The sequence below is a fragment of the Taudactylus pleione genome, unplaced genomic scaffold, assembly GCF_031769625.1.
Source record: "Taudactylus pleione unplaced genomic scaffold, aTauple2 ptg000609l, whole genome shotgun sequence".
Taxonomy (NCBI): domain Eukaryota; kingdom Metazoa; phylum Chordata; class Amphibia; order Anura; family Myobatrachidae; genus Taudactylus; species Taudactylus pleione.
The window spans coordinates 15,386,688-15,403,091 of NW_028285011.1; the positions used below are offsets into that span (position 1 = coordinate 15,386,688).

Genomic DNA, 16,404 nt, shown 5'->3' on the forward strand with positions numbered 1-16,404 from the left:
GCTGCTTTCTACACTCGGAAACCTCCAGATACAGGCATACGGCGAATATTGTATAGGAGTATTACAAATTATCTTGAAATTAAAACATGCTGCAGAAGCAGCAGTAACCTAGTTTTACACAGCAAAATGAAGTCTTGCTAATTGTGACCAGTATAGTCTTTCTAGCATACCACACAGTCCATGTAACTCCACAGCTACAGTGTACAAGGACCAGGACCACTTGGTATAGGTTCAAACTTCTTGTCCAGAGTTTTTACAGGTTTTCTATAGCATAACAAGGTTTATTGAAATGATAGCGATTAAGAACGAGTGCAGCAGGATTAAACTAAAGTAGCCGAATATGGGGCATATTTATAATATATTTGCAGCCAGGCCCTGAAAATATAGATTCCTTACCACCGCAATTCGAGCAATAAGGAATCTTTATTAGCCCACATGTATCGTTTCTAAGTCCAGTGTTCTCCCCACGCTTTATTTGTCAAAATCCCCCACTGCCCGGCACTGTATCATCGGCGGCGCAGCCGGTGAATTGCACTGGGGCCCGCACCCGCTGCTAGAGTCCCACAAGTGTAGGGCAGACCGCAGTGAGTAGCGGTCTGCCCTACACAGAAACAAACACACAGCTGCCGCTAGCAGAGCAGCCAGCCAATGAGAGTCATACAGACTGACTGGCTCTTGCAGCCACGGAGGGAGCCGGCTGGAGCTCACTCATGAGCTCCCATTCCGGCTCCCCCCGCAGCGGTTGATGGGAGAGACGCATAGTGCAGAGCTGGTCGGGAGCAGCGGACAATGGCGGTCGTTGGCTTGAGCGGGGATCAGGTAGATTGTCTATTTTTTTTCTTTTGTGAGTATGCGTTACTGTAAAAAGGGGGCTGCTACTGGGGGCACTGTATAAAGGGGGCTGCTACTGGGGGCACTGTATAAAGGGGGCTGCTACTGGGGGCACTGTATAAAGGGGGCTGCTACTGGGGGCACTGTATAAAGGGGGCACTGTATAAAGGGGGCTGCTACTGGGGGCACTGTATAAAGGGGGCTGCTACTGGGGGCACTGTATAAAGGGGGCTGCTACTGGGGGCACTGTATAAAGGGGGCTGCTACTGGGGGCACTGTATAAAGGGGGCTGCTACTGGGGGCACTGTATAAAGGGGGCTGCTACTGGGGGCACTGTATAAAGGGGGCTGCTACTGGGGGCACTGTATAAAGGGGGCTGCTACTGGGGGCACTGTATAAAGGGGGCACTGTATAAATGGGGCTGCTACTGGGGGCACTGCAGAGGGGACACTATTTAAGCCTGGGGGTACTGCATAAGGGGCCAGTCTGGGGGCATTATTTAAGCCTGGGGGCACTACATAAGGGACCAGTCTGGGGGTATTACATAGGGGCACTACTTCAGCCTGGGGGCACTGCATAAGGGAAAAGCTAAACTACAGGGGGCAATTAATAAAGGGGAAAACTACAGGGGGCACTGCATAATGGAGACTTTTGACTGAGAGCCATAATTACGAAGGCCCCCACCCGGCTACTTTTTGATGCCACCCGGGTGGAAAAAATTTCTGGGGTGAACACTGGAGTCCCTAGGACAGGGGCTCAGATAGGATCCTATCCTGGCGATTAGTGAGAAATAAGATAATCGCATTGCGATCACATTACTTGCCACTTGTCCCCCTCAGCTGCGCATGCACTGACGGACGTATAGGGAAAATAATGTTAATGCAGACATAAGGCCTGATTCTGAATAGTAGGTTATACTACATACGGAGCCAATGTGACTATACAGACTTTGTAAAGCATAGACATCAGTGTGCCGCACCACCCACTCTGTACGCCAGAGGGACAGTGATTACACCTGCCCCATGCTGGGTGCAGGAGATGCAAATTAATTTTCCGTTCACAAAGGTTAAATGCCCACTGAATAAATCTCTACATTTGCATTGTTGCCACCCGGAATGTCCTTTTCGCGGCCAAGATGTGTAGTACATGCAGCCAGCGATGCGGGAAATAGCTAGATGTGGCCACAACTGACATTACAGGCAACTCAGAATCAGGTCCATAATATCTCACATTCTATTTTACACTTTAGATATTTTTATCCACATTTTCACTAATGCAATCTGGGTGTCAGTATTTCTAAAACTGTAATTTGTTATTTAGCATGTGGTCATTCTGCAGATCTTGCCATCATTTTATTAGCACTGAATAAAAGTTTTAAAGTAAAATAAAAACACATTATTTAACATACTATTAACACACAAACTCAGAAAAAATTTCTATGAGCCTCATGTTTGCCTATTCTCTTGGGATACCCAGTAGATTCAAGGAACACCTTCCAGATAACTCTTATTCGTGAATGGACTGGACGGGATTTATGTCATTGTGCAGTGGGGACAGTTCATTAGGACGAGAATTGAGTCATCATGCCACCCACGCTAGACCAATGGACTTCTTTTTAGGGATCTTTCAAAGGGGAGGTACAAAAAGTTAAGTATAATTAGTCTTGCTTCTAATGTATTTGCGGTAGTGTGACCGGAACCCAACATTTCCTGCATTGTGGGTATGTGATCCCGGTGCACACAATGCCGGAGGATTCTGTGCGCCAGCATTGTGTGTGTGTGCTAGGGTGCCAACTACATCCGATGGAGGTAAAGTGGAGAGTAAACGTCCGGCTCATTTAGCAGTGACAAAGTGGTATCAGGCGTCAAATGCAACTGCCAGACACCACTTGCAGTTACTGCATCTTATAGATCCCTGGAATATCTTTACCGACATTTTTACAGAATGAATAGCAATAACACTGACATACAAAAAAATAAACAAAATCATGCAAATTTTTTTTTATTTATTCTGCCTCTGACCAGTAACTGCATATTTTGCCCATATAGAAAAAATCTGATTGATACCAAAAACATTATTGACATAGGTAACTAGTCTCTATACCAACTTGTGCAATGTTATTTCTACTTTGTAAACAATAGTAAGTTTTTCCATGTGTGGCCTGTTTTAAAACAAATCACGTAGTGGTGACCCTCTTAAGAAAAAAACAAAAAACAAAAGTGACGAAATAAAAAAATTAAAGCAAGAAGTGTGAACACATATTGAAATTGAGAACTAGACAGATCGTAAAACTAAAAGTGTACAGCAATTTCTAATAAATTTGAATAAGCTTCCATACCCTCATATGTGGTTTGTCAAGGTTCTCTCTCATTACATTTTTGATTACTGCATTTTGAAAATAAAGTAGAGATGAGTTTTTCTACAGTATGCTATAATCATACACAACTCCTGCAATGTAAGGCTGCTCGGAATCCTTATTAAACTCCAGAGCTGCATAAACTCCATAGATTAAAGTTCTAAATGCCTTCGTTAACACATGCTTAACCTAATCTTAATTATTCCCAAGATATACATACCTAAGCACGTTATCATCCTGGAAACTTGGCCTTTAGCTTATTATGAACACACATTATTTTAATGAGAAATTAATTTCAAAAGGTCTCACATTTATTATTACCACCACCAACAATGGGTGTTCACTTGTAAATCCCAGTGCCTTTCAACACAAATATCAGCTGTCTTCCATACTTTATTGCTCTATATAGAAAAAGCGTCAGCATGTTCATGATGCTACCCAATAGCCTTCTACACCCACAGTTATTCTCTTTATGGTCTTGCTTTGCAGAAGAAACGGCAGTATATATAGGGTCACTAAACTTAAAACACGAATCGTGTGTTTATTGTTGTTCTGCTTCAATAAAGAAAAAATGTTTGTTTTCTAAAACACAAACCTGAAATACAAGATGATCTAATAAAATATGTATTATTCAGCATTAATCATACGTATAGGTAAAGGTTCCCAAAACAAGAAATTTTTGCATATAAACCTTTAAAAGTAAATTTAAAAAAAAAAAGTGAAGAATTTGCTCTCCACTTTATTACAGTCAGCAGAAGCATCTCCAACATTTTTAGTAGTGCATCCGAATGTGTTTAGACACCAGTGAAGATGTTGAGAATACCAACATTTGAGTTGAGCTGCATACACACACACAACGATTGTTACCAACGATTTTATTAACGATTTTCTGTCAGATTTCTTAAAGTGTAATGAACGATTTTTTTGAACTACAAACGATTTTTGCATATTCCCTTACTGAAAATCGTTCAGTTGACAAGTCTGACTGAACTACAAACGTGAGTGCGCATGAACGATTATCGTTCATCGTTTGACTCAAAGTGAACGATCTTTTCAAACGATTATCGTTAAACAATATCGTTTAATGATAAGCGTTCTAAAAATCGTTGTGTGTATGCAGCTTTAGTGAGACATCACTGTTCCTGCGTAGGTGTCAATGAATCCACATAGAGCATTTCTGCACAGGAAAGTCTGCAATGTACATCTGTCTGATCTGGTAGAAAACACCTCCCCCTAACATGAGACAGTGCAATGAAACAGTGAAAGAGAGCACATTTCACAAATTTAGTTAACACTCCAGTTCTTTGAGTGTATTATCAAAACTCAAAAAAAAAAAAAAAAATTCTGTCCAAATTAAAATAGTGAGTGGTGCATGCAGCCACAGCCTCCGGAAAGTGGCATACCTCCTAACCGAGCACGGTATGGCATTCCCTTAGAATTGATAGTTAACCCTTAAGGAAAGCTGGAAAGTTTGTATTATTTGGTTCAATAATACAAGTATAATATATTTTGTCAAATTATTTGATTTAGTTGCCATCTGAAGATGGGCGTATACACTTTCTGGCCACAGGTTGGGTACATGATGCCGGTGGTCAGAATCCAGATGCCGGCATCCCGACCATGTTAAAATGCTGACACCCACAGGTAAGTAAGACTAACCTCTAATCCTACCCCTAACCCTCCGTCCCCAGTGCCTAACACCTAACCTTCCCCCACAGAGCCTAAAACTAACCATCTCTCCCCCTGCAGCCTAACCTTCCCCCTAGTGCCTAACCCTCCCTCTAACCCCAGTACTTACCTTCGGGATTCCGGCGGTAGGGATGCTGGTGCCGGTATTCTGACAAGTGTCGAGATTCCGGTGTCTGGGTTCTGACCACATCCCGCTGGCCACAAGTGTAAAAGATGTAATCTTTCACAGCCCGGGGTTCCAATTACGTATCTTAACCAGAATATTTGGGTTCCTATTGCATGTGGAATCCCTTGACAAATTTATAGCATCTCGTGTAGTGGCCCGAGAGTCTTATTTTGCGCTTAAAACCTTTAAGAGGATCCCGTTAATTCTTTACACTATCAGAAAAAGCGATCCCATTAAATCACGCAAGTCAAGCATGTAATCATAAATGTTTTGTATACAACAGAGAGACATAGCTGGTAAGCAGATGATATTCTTTTTCCTTTAGAGATTTTTGGTATTTTAATGACTGCAAAACCATTAACGATACAGATAACCTGCACATTAGTCACAGACATTAGTTCCTGCCACAGCAATCAAGCACAGCACAATTTTAATATTTCTTGTATGCAGATTGAAACTTGAGGCTCACTGCACCTAAATCAATAAAGCACACATTTAACACTAAAATTAGGGCAGTTCCAACCTATATCATATTACGTAGCTAGTCTGAGTTTAGAGAAAACTGTATGTTGAATATCACAGCCAGATTAAGGGCTACATGGGACTACAGCTGCAAATGTTCAAAGGCCTATACTGACAAAGGGAGGAGCTGTGGCCACACCCACACAGGACTGTGTGGGTGTGGCCAGTGTGGGTGTAGCCAGAGCAACTTGGGTGTGTACAACCCAGCCTGCACTATCAGCCCATATGCATACCTCCCAACTGTCCCTCATCCAGTGGGACAGTCAGTTTTTCTGGGACTGTCCCGCTGTCCCAAACGGAAAAAGCCATGAGGCTCCACCCATTTTCAATAGACTCCACCCCTTTTCCGCAAGCCACGCCCCATTTTCGGCCACCTGTACTAAAGGCGCGGGACCTGTCCCTCCTTGGCCTAATCAAATTTTGGGAGGTATGCATATGTCTCCCTAAATACTTACAAAATAGGTAATGTGCATAATTTTTTGAGAATTTTTTTTTTTTTTAAATACTTTCAATGTATGGATGATTGTATGGCCAATTAGGCATCATCATTAGTATTCATTCTAGCACAGTGCACCTGTCACAACCCATGCAGTTCCTCTTTTCTGCCTAGGGTGTCGCTCTCTGCTATGGAGCTTCTAGCACACACTGGTCTGTATCTCAGCAGTTTGTTGCATTAGCTGAGTGTGCTATAAAGAATCAGAGCAGAGAGCGACACCCCAGGCAGGAAAGAGGAACTGCACACGGTGCGATAGGTGCAGGGTGCTAGAATGAACACTAATTACGCTTCCATAATTTTATATGATGCTCCATACACCCCATTGTTAATCTGCCCATGTTGAATTTAAGATCTTCACAGAAAAGCAGTACACCTGCAGTACAGGTGCGACAGGGCGGGAGTCCTGTGGAACCCTATCGACTTCCTAGAAAGAGAGATAACAAGGGTAAGTTCTTACCTTATCTCTTATTTTCTACATCAGGGTCCATAGGGTATCCACAGGATACCTTGGGGATGTCCCAAAGCAGTATCCTTCAAGGGTGGGGACGCTCCAGTGCAGAAAGGAGAATCCGCCGCCCGAAGGAAGCATCCTGGGAGTCGAAGGCATCTAATGCATAATACCTTACAAAAGGTATGGATAGAAGACCACATGGCTGCCTTGCAAAGCTGAACAGCAGAGGCACCACGGCGAGCTGCCCATGAAGGACCCACAGACCGAGTAGAGTGCGCTTTAAGAGAGGATGGTACAGGAAGGCCCTCATGAATGTAAGCCTCAGAAATCACCATGCGAATCCATCCTGCCAAAGTTTGCTTCGTGGCAGGCCAACCTTTCTTATGGAAACCATAGAGGACAAACACGGAGTCCGACTTCCGAAATGGACTGGTACGGTCAACATAAATCCTTAGAGCCTGTACCACATCCAAGGAGGCCTCACCAGCTGACAGGCCTGGGGAATTAAAGGCCGGTACTATGATTTCCTCATTAATGTGAAACTAGATAACACCTTAGGTAGAAAACCAGGGCGAGTGCGAAGAACCACCCTCTCTCTATGAAAAATCAGAAAGGGAGGGTAACATGACAGAGCCCCCAAATCTGACACCCTTCTGGCCGAAGCACAGGCCAGAAGAAGCACAGTCTTAGCTGTAAGCCATTTTAAATCAACTGAGCCCAGTGGTTCAAATGGCAGTCCTTGAAGAGCCCTCAGAATCACAGCCAAATCCCAAGGAGCCACTGGTGGAACAGAGGGAGGCTGAATGCGAAGTACAACTTGCATAAAGGTGCGGACATCAGGAAGTGTAGCAATCCTATGCTGAAACCATACAGACAGGGCAGAAACCTGCACCTTCAGGGAAGCAAGGCGAAGACAGTGATCTAAGCCCGCTTGCAGGAAAGCCAAAACCCTGGATATCCTAAAGATCTGAGTATCATAGCTTCTAGGGCAGTGTTGGCTAACCTTGACACTCCAGCTGTTGTGGAATTATATATACCAGCATGCCCTGCCACAGTTTTAGCATGCCCTAATAGCAAAACTGTAGCAGTGCATGCTGGGTTATGTAGTTCCATAACAGCTGGAGTGTCAAGGTTAGCCAACACTGTTCTAGGGTGACACCATTCGAAGAAAGTATGCCAAACTCGGTGGTAAATTCTTGCAGAAGCCAGCTTCAGAGCATGGTGTTAACTACAGAGCTGGAAAAACCTCTGGACCTTAAGAGGGCAGTCTGAACAGCCACGCAGTCAAAGACAGACGACCCAGGTCCGGGTAATGGCAAGGACCTTGAGACAACAGGCCCGGACGTAGAGGCAACAGCATCGGAGTGTCTACGGAGAGACTCCGAAGATCTGAGTACCAGTGTCTTCTGGGCCACGCTGGCGCTATCAGCAGGAGCGTGCCGCGTTCTTGCTTGAATTTGTGAATCACTCGAGGAAGAAGGGAATAGGTACGCAAACTGGAAGGTCCACTGGACCGACAGAGCATCCACTGGACCGACAGAGCATGCGTCTCTTGTTCTGGACCCGTACACAGGTAGCTTGTCGTTGTGTCGGGAGGCCATGAGGTCCATCTCTGGAAGGACCCACTTGTTCACCAGTAGCTGAAACACCTCCTGGTGAAGAGACCATTCTCCTGGATGCACATCTTGATGGCTGAGAAAGTCTGCTTCCCAGTTGAGGACTCCTGGTATGAACACTGCCGAGATGGCAGGGAGATTGCCTTCCACCCAAGAAAGAATGTGGGACCCCTTCTGTCAGGGCCACACGACCGCAGGTTCCTCCTTGGCGGTTTATGTAAGCCACCGTGGTGGCGTTGTCTGACTGCACCTGCATGGGTTTTCCATGGAGGACATGTCTTGCCTGTTGGAGAGCTTTGAATACTGCCCGAAGTTCCAAGATGTTTATTGGAAGCGCAGATTCTGCTGGCGTTCACCTTCCCTAGAAGAAATGCCGACCCGTCACTGCTCTCTAGCCTCAGAGAATGGCGTCTGTTGTCAGAAGAACCCAGTCCGCAATCCAAAAGGGACGCCCCCTGTTCAGGTGAGCAGTCTGCAACCACCAGGTCAGAGACAGACGCACCTCTGGAGAAAGCACCATTGTCTGTGTCTTTATCCGACGGCGCAACCCATTCCATCTGGAGAGGATCAACTTCTGCAGAGGTCTGGAGTGAAACTGGGCATACTCCACCATGTCTAACAGACACCATGGATCCCAGTAACCTCATCGCCGAGTGAATAGACACCCGGCGACTCTGCAGGCAACTGCATACCTTTGCCTGCAATGCAGAGATCTTTTCTCCATCACAAAGATCCTCTGATGTTGGGAGTCCAACAGGGCTCAGAGATGGAGCATCCTCTGTGAGGGGACCAGGGAGGACTTCTTCCAGTTTATCAGCCAGCCGTGAGTCAGCAACACAGAGACTGTAAGTTGCAGATGGCACTAAAGTATCTCTGGAGACCCTGCCAACAACAAGAGGTCGTCCACATAGGTCAACAAGCGGACCCCCTGCATCCACAGGTGGGCTGCCATAACCTTGGTAAACACTCGAGGCGCCGTGGCCAGACCAAAGGGCAGTGCCTGAAACTGGAAATGTCGGTCGACCACTGCAAACCTGAGGAAATGCTGGTGTGCTAAGACAATGGGGATATGCAGGTAGGCATCCTGAATATTTAGCGACACCATAAAATCCCCAGGCTCCATCGCCATAATGATGGAACGCAGGGTCTCCATCCTGAACCGAGGAACCCTCAAGGATTTGTTGAGGGATTTGAGGTTGAGGATGGGCCGGTAAGACTCAGTGGGTTTCTGTACCAGAAAGAGATTAGAGTAATACCCCGGATCCCCTCTGGGACAACGGAACCGGCACTATAACTTCAGCCAGGAGCATAGAGTGTAACACTTTCTGGAATTCCAGGGTCTTGTCTTGATTTGACTGAAGGCCCGTGGTGAAAAAAAGGCTGGAAGGCCTCCGCTGGAAGGAGAGGGCGTACCCCCGAGAGACCACTTTACTTACCCAAGTGTCCGTGGTGGTCAGACACCAGCACTGGGCAAACTGAAACAGCCGGCCTCCCACTTTGGGGTCCCCCAAGGAGAGGCCCGTCCTGTCAGGCTGAAGGCTTATCGTCCGACTTGGGAGTAGGATGTCTTGTATCAAAGCCTCTTTGGCTTGGCAGCTTTCTTGGCCCCTGACTGTCTCGGAAAGGACTGTACTTAGGACTTACCCTGGGCCCTATAGGGCCGAAAGGACGAAGAACCCGACCCTGATGGGACTATAGCCGATGGAAGACACGCAGACTTAGCTGCCGCCAGAGTGGCCACAATTTTATCCAGATCAATGCCAAACAGGACCTGCCCATTAAAAGGCAAGCATTCCGATCCCTTTTTGGAATCTGCATCCGCTTTCCAAGAGCGCAACCATAGGGTGCGGCGAGCCGCCACTGCTGCCGAGGAGATTCTGGAAGTGAGGAGACCTATATACAAGGCTGCCTCATTAATGTACGTGCCTGAGTCTCTGAGATTGCCCACTAACTCCACCTGCTCAGCTGAAGAGTCAGTGTCCAGAGACGCCTCCAAGCTATCAGCCGAGCGCTCCATGGCTCTGGCCACCCAGCACACGGCCATAGCCGGTCTGGACACCCCTCCAGCAAGGGAATAAATGGATTTCAGGCATATTTCCACCTTGCGATCCGTAGCATCCTTTAAGGAGAACATGGGCAATGTAGCACTCCTCACCAGGCGTGTGACATGAGAATCTAGGAGTAGGAGTTTCCCACTTGGAAAAATAATTATCCGCAAAAGGGTATGCCAAGGCCAAGCGTTTTTGAGACTGGAACCGCTTAGCCGGATTTTTCCACGCCTCCTCGAAATGATCCACTAACTGACCAGATAGAGGAAACACAGTGGCATCTCCCTTAATATCCTTAAAGAAGGCGTATTTGGATTTGGCCACGGGGGGATCCTCATCCTCAATAACCAAGGCCACACGGACAGCCTGTATAAGGCCAGGTATATAGAATTTAGACTTTGACTCCACCTCCTTAGCATAATATGAAGGGGCTCTTTGTCCGAAAGGTCAAAAATCTCACCATCATCAGACGTCATATCAGCCTCATCAAACTGAACCGTCTGAGACACTAAAGGCCGCATAGGAGGCCGTAATGAGGACTCCCCCCTGTAAAACGTCCATCAGGTGTTGTACCGTATTGGACAATTAATTCACCCACGCAGGCTTCTGCGAGACCTGGGGGGCGAAAGCGGGAGACACTGGGGTACCATCAACTGCCTGGGGAACCCCTGCATGGGTGATGAGACTACAGACTGCTGCGATAACCCCATCTGGGGAAACGCAGGGGGCGTCGCTAGCTGGCCCACAAGGGTTGTAAGTGCCTTAGCAAAACAAGCCCAGGGCGGTTCCTGCACAGGCGCAGTAACTGAGATCGGGCGGGAAAGGAGGTAACATGCCCTACATAATCCCGCTAATGGTACATTACATGTGGTACACTTTAGCTGAAGAGTATATTCTCGTTTACTCTCAGACAGATGAGAGTAACGGAGCGTATGTGACTCCCCTCACAGAAAAATACTTTTACTGTGAGGCAATGAACACCCTGCAACACCGCACCGCAAGCAGAGGAAGAACAGGCATAGGAAATTGGCTGACAGTTAGAAGTGAAAGTACAGGCAGACAGCGCTAGCATTAAGTCACATACAATGCAGAAATAAATCCCTGCACTACCAGCACTATGATGAACTACACAGACATAGAGCCTGGTAGGAAACAGTGCTGCATACTCTGACCTTAACGGAGGAGAGGTATGCGGGGGGACCCAGACCGAGATGCCACCTGTATCAAGCGTCCAGCAGAGTTTGCACACTTCACAGAAAATGGCCGCCACGGAGCTGAGGGGAGGCGGGCCTGGAGGAGGAGCGCTGACACAGCCCGCCAGACCGCTATGGAAAGGCACTGTGCAACGGGGAGGCACCGGCTGTGAGACAGGGAACGCACTCCCCTGGCATGCTATTAACCCCTGGGACGCCACGCTGTACCGCACATGCTGCGGCCCTCTGTCCCTAGTGGTCTAGTAGAAGCGCAGGTTAATACCTGGCTCCACACGCAGCCTGTCCCCAGGGAGCCCCCTGCCTGAGGACTGTGTATCGGCGGGAACCCCCCGTGGGACCCCGCCGCTTACCTGGCCCTTTGAATCTGGCCACAGTCTGGGTAATCCGGGGTCACCGCTAGCTGTGACTCAAGACACCCACCAGCTTACCCAGATCAGTACCGGTGTTCTGGTCCGGCGGGGTGGAGGAGAGACAGCATAGACATCAGTACTCACTGTCTATGCTGTACAGCTCATTGCAGCAATTGCGGTCTTTAACTTCAGGGGCTGAGAACAGCCCCCCTCTGAAAATGGTGACCCGACTCCGAGCATGGCACCAAGAAACTGATTTGCCTTTGCCTGGGGGCAGGATATAGGAGAGGGACCCCAGTGCATCCTGGGAGGCTGGAAACAATTAACTCTGTGGTGCCCGATGACTACCGCCATCGCCTATACCCCAAGGTATCCTGTGGATACCCTATGGACCCTGAGGTAGAAATAGGCATTGCAAAATAACAATTTGCATATAGGTATTATGTATGTGGTAGAAATGGTTGTGAAGAGATCACAGTTGTTGCAGCATATGATATAAATAATTAATTAAAAGGTTACATTTAAGGCAGATCAGGTTAGAACAAGGTAATATAAATATTACATGTCATCATAAATGCTTAAGAAAATAATAGCAAATCCAAGTTCCTCTATTTCCATCGTACACTTCCTGCTGTTTTCATGTAAGCATAATGTAAATTATCCATAGCTGGGGGTTTGTGTGGGCTGATGTAGACAGAGCAATTTCATATAATCATTCAGAGCCATTGTAGTAGATTTCCTACAGTTTAATGATGCAACAAAACCTATTGAGTATATTCTTGCTATTATATGGAATGTTCACATACTCATTAGTTTTCATGAATATTTAGAACAGCACAGAAGATGGCCATCTTCTCTAGCTTTCATTAAAAGGTAAAAATAAAAATACACTATGGCTGCAACAAACAATGAATGCAAAATAACTTTATTTACATGTTGTATTTTCTGATTACATTATGTGTAAATAAACAGGTGCTCTTTAGTCCTCTAAGCAGGAATTAAAAACCCATTGAATTTAGGAAGCATGGATCAAGGTTGCCATTCAATGACTGGGAACAAATTGACGTAATCCTGGTTAAGTCAATCACATTGAAACACTGTTACAGGACTGCTAGCATGTCTTCATCTGCTTGTTTTTACAGTGTGAAATACAAATATTGGGTTTTTCACAATAAACTCCTTGTATTTAGGTATTATCAAGGTGATTTAATTGTTGCACGTTTAGATATATATATAATTTTTTTTATCTATCTATATCTGATTTTTTTTTTATTCACACACACAGATCCTGGAAAGCCGGCACTCCACAATCCCAGTAGCAATGGCCGCAGGTGCTCCACTCCAATAAGATATAGAAAAGCAGCACAATGAGTGGCACTCTGGCGGACTTGGCAATAATGCAACACCACACACAGGTCCAGTGCTCAACGTTTCGGATTTTACTCCGTCTTCAGGACAAGAACAAGTGAAATATACAATACATGTATAATAAATACATTAGTGAAAACTCATTGTGCTCTCTCTCTCTCTCTATATATAATATATATATATATATATATATATATATATATAGTAAAGAAGGATGAGGTGGCACTCAGTCATAGCATTAAAAAAAATTTAGACAGCCTCAGCTCGTCAACGTTTCAATTCTATTTAGAGAATTCTTGTCAGGAGATATATATATATACAGTCCTTTTAGTCGCGCCATGCCGTGGGCTGACTCGGTAGCGCCGTTCATATTTGTGACTTTTTACCTACAAATGCGTCTTATTCGCACAGTGATGTGACTAGGATACACAATCTTCTGCTAATTAAAATGATATGCGGCGTGTGTGACTGCAGGTGTATCTGCATGCAAAATACTATGTTACAGTGTCAGAGCTGCTGATACTAACGTAGCATTTCACATTTAGATACACCTGCAGTCACACACAGAACATAGGCTTGCCTCATATCATTTTAATAAGCAGAAGCTGCTTGTGCGTCCTATTCACATCGATGTGCAATTAAGACTCATTTGAAAGGAGAAAGTCGCACGAACAGATGCTCAGCGCTACAGAGTCACCTGGCGCTCACGTGTTATGGGTAATGCGACTTGTAGCGCACGGAGGATAGATGTATGTGAACACATCTATATATAGCCTATATAATATCATTGCTTTTGGTCCTAGATCATCTTCAAACCTTGCAAGCAGGAAGAGGCCAAGCAAGAATATATAACATATTAAGCAGATCCATTCAAGATAGAACATATTTGAGGCTCTCCCGAGCATGGTCTATGTTGGATTAGGCCATTATTCTAACCAGTGTGGTAACAGTTCTCTAAGATGTAGGGGAGCTTTATAAAAACTTTTCACATAAAACAAAAAAATCCAAATATATCCACACCTTTGAAATGATAAATATAGATATTGACCCTCATATTCCTGTTTAGGAAGGAAGAGGGGCCAGATGACACCCTGCTGAGAATGTGTTTCTTGATATGGAGGGCCTTGAGTGGACTCAATGCTGGCCTTTGCATATTTCATGTACCTATCCCATTTTCCTAAATTTGGTGCCGAAATCCCGCTTTTGGACAACTGTTCTGCTCTGTCAGGGAATGACAATACAGACTGTTGGGAAGTAGGTCAAGCTCAACACTGCGCTTTTGGTGAATGCGGGGGACGGGACAGTGTGCACCCAACAGCAGTTGACAAAGCATTGTCGTGTACTTCAAGGGAATAAGAAGGTCCAGTACTGTCTAAAATGTTCGACGTACCCCCTGCAATGTGACGAGAAAAGCCCACGTCAAGTGATGATCTGACACTGCCACTTGGGGGCAGCCTCTCGTGTTTGAGAGAGAAAATTATATATATATATATATATATATATATATATATATATATATATATACACATACATACACACACACATATATATACACACAATAATAATTCCCACCAAAGCCAATGCGGAATGAGAATGCTAATAAATTGTTCTGGTCAGGATGGCTTCAAACTGAAGGGGTTAAATGCAACTTTGCAAGGAAATAAAAACAGTGTTGTAATTGAGAAATTGTAAGTTTTAAAATAGAATATGGAAAATCTGTAATATAATCATAGTAATATATTAAACCTCTGTTTTTACAGCAAAGAGGTTACAGCAAAATGTATACATCAGTACAGAGCAGTGTAAAAAAACAAAATAAAATGTCAACGAAAACAGGAGATTCTTTTGCTCTTATAATCTTCTAAATTGTATAGTGTAAAGTATGCCCTTCTAGAGCCGCTATGAATAAACAGTTTCTAGTTCATTATAAAGCTACACAGAAAAAAAAGCTAATTTGAGAGACTGCAAGGCATTGTCTCTTAATTTGCTGACAAATAAAACCTTAACCATGCTGAGCTTCGTGCCTTGTCCAACATCAGCAAATCAAGGAAAGGCCTGTTTATCAGCAACGTTCCCCATGGGTCGCACACAAACACTTCAGTCTAATACCAATTTATTAACCAGATTGGAATTGCTGTGATTTCTTCAGAACACCTTTAACTCTAAGCTTTTGGCTAAATGCTTAGCTCCTCTGGGAATCAAGATCAATGGCAATTAAGTGAACCCCTCAAGCTTTTGGGTGGCAGTCCAATTATCTGCATGACTGCTGACAAACTTTTCGATAGCAACGTCCTAAAAACAGTTACAACACTTTATTCTAACCTGTCTGTCTTCTTGCACTTCAAAATACAAAACATAGCAGACACGACTGCCACACTACATATTCACACACTTATAGTTCGCAAAGCAGAACACAATACTCTCCACCTGTAGACAGTGTTTTTCAGTTAAATGACAACTTAATTTAATGAACTAACAAGACAGGCATTTGAGAGCAAGATGTGAAACGTGGCTGGAATACATCAATAGCAAGGTTTAAATTTCACAGCAGGTATTGAATGGTGGCAAATAGCAGAAACGGCGGAGGGAGACTAAGAAAAGGTTTTCGAACAACATTTTTATTATAAAAACTATATATATATATATATATATATATATATATATATATATATATATATTCGAACCCGCTCACTCCTAATTTATATATATATATATATATATATATATTTATTAGGGGTGACCGGGTTCGGTTATATATATATATATATATATATATATACACACACATACATACAAATTTCCAGGGTAGAACCGCGCACACAATCAACTTTGGTGGGTGCTATAGCTACATAATAGCATTACATAAGACTGGATTGAAACCCCTAAAAAAGGAGAAACAAAAATCGGAGCCAGCACACCAGTGATTCTCATTAAAAAAGTATATGTTGAAATACAGCCATGTTACATCAGGTAGTCATAAAAAATTCATGTCACAATTGCAATGCAATGAGTACTTATCAGTGCCTGGTGACCAAATGCAGCATAGTCAATGTAGCGCCCAACAGCCGTTTTGGTGGTCCAAACACCTTCATCATGAGCACAGATTAAATGCAACAACATGGTATTGATATAGGGAGAAAGGTCGCCGAATCAGACAAGCAATAAGCATTCTCACCTGCTACCGGGGAGCCAAGCCTCGAGCTGAACCTCACATACCGGAAACAGATTACGGCAGATACCACTTGTGAAACAATCACCTGACCGCACGAACACAGGCACACCCCTGCAAGAGATCGC

At 44.6% G+C, this 16,404-nt stretch overlaps 1 protein-coding gene across 5 annotated transcripts in view; it reads right to left on the reverse strand.

The window, feature by feature from the left end:
• DMD (dystrophin) overlaps nt 1-16,404 on the reverse strand; it is a 2,214,077-nt gene that overhangs the window by 115,248 nt on the left and 2,082,425 nt on the right. The gene's annotated exons all lie outside the window — the stretch shown is intronic.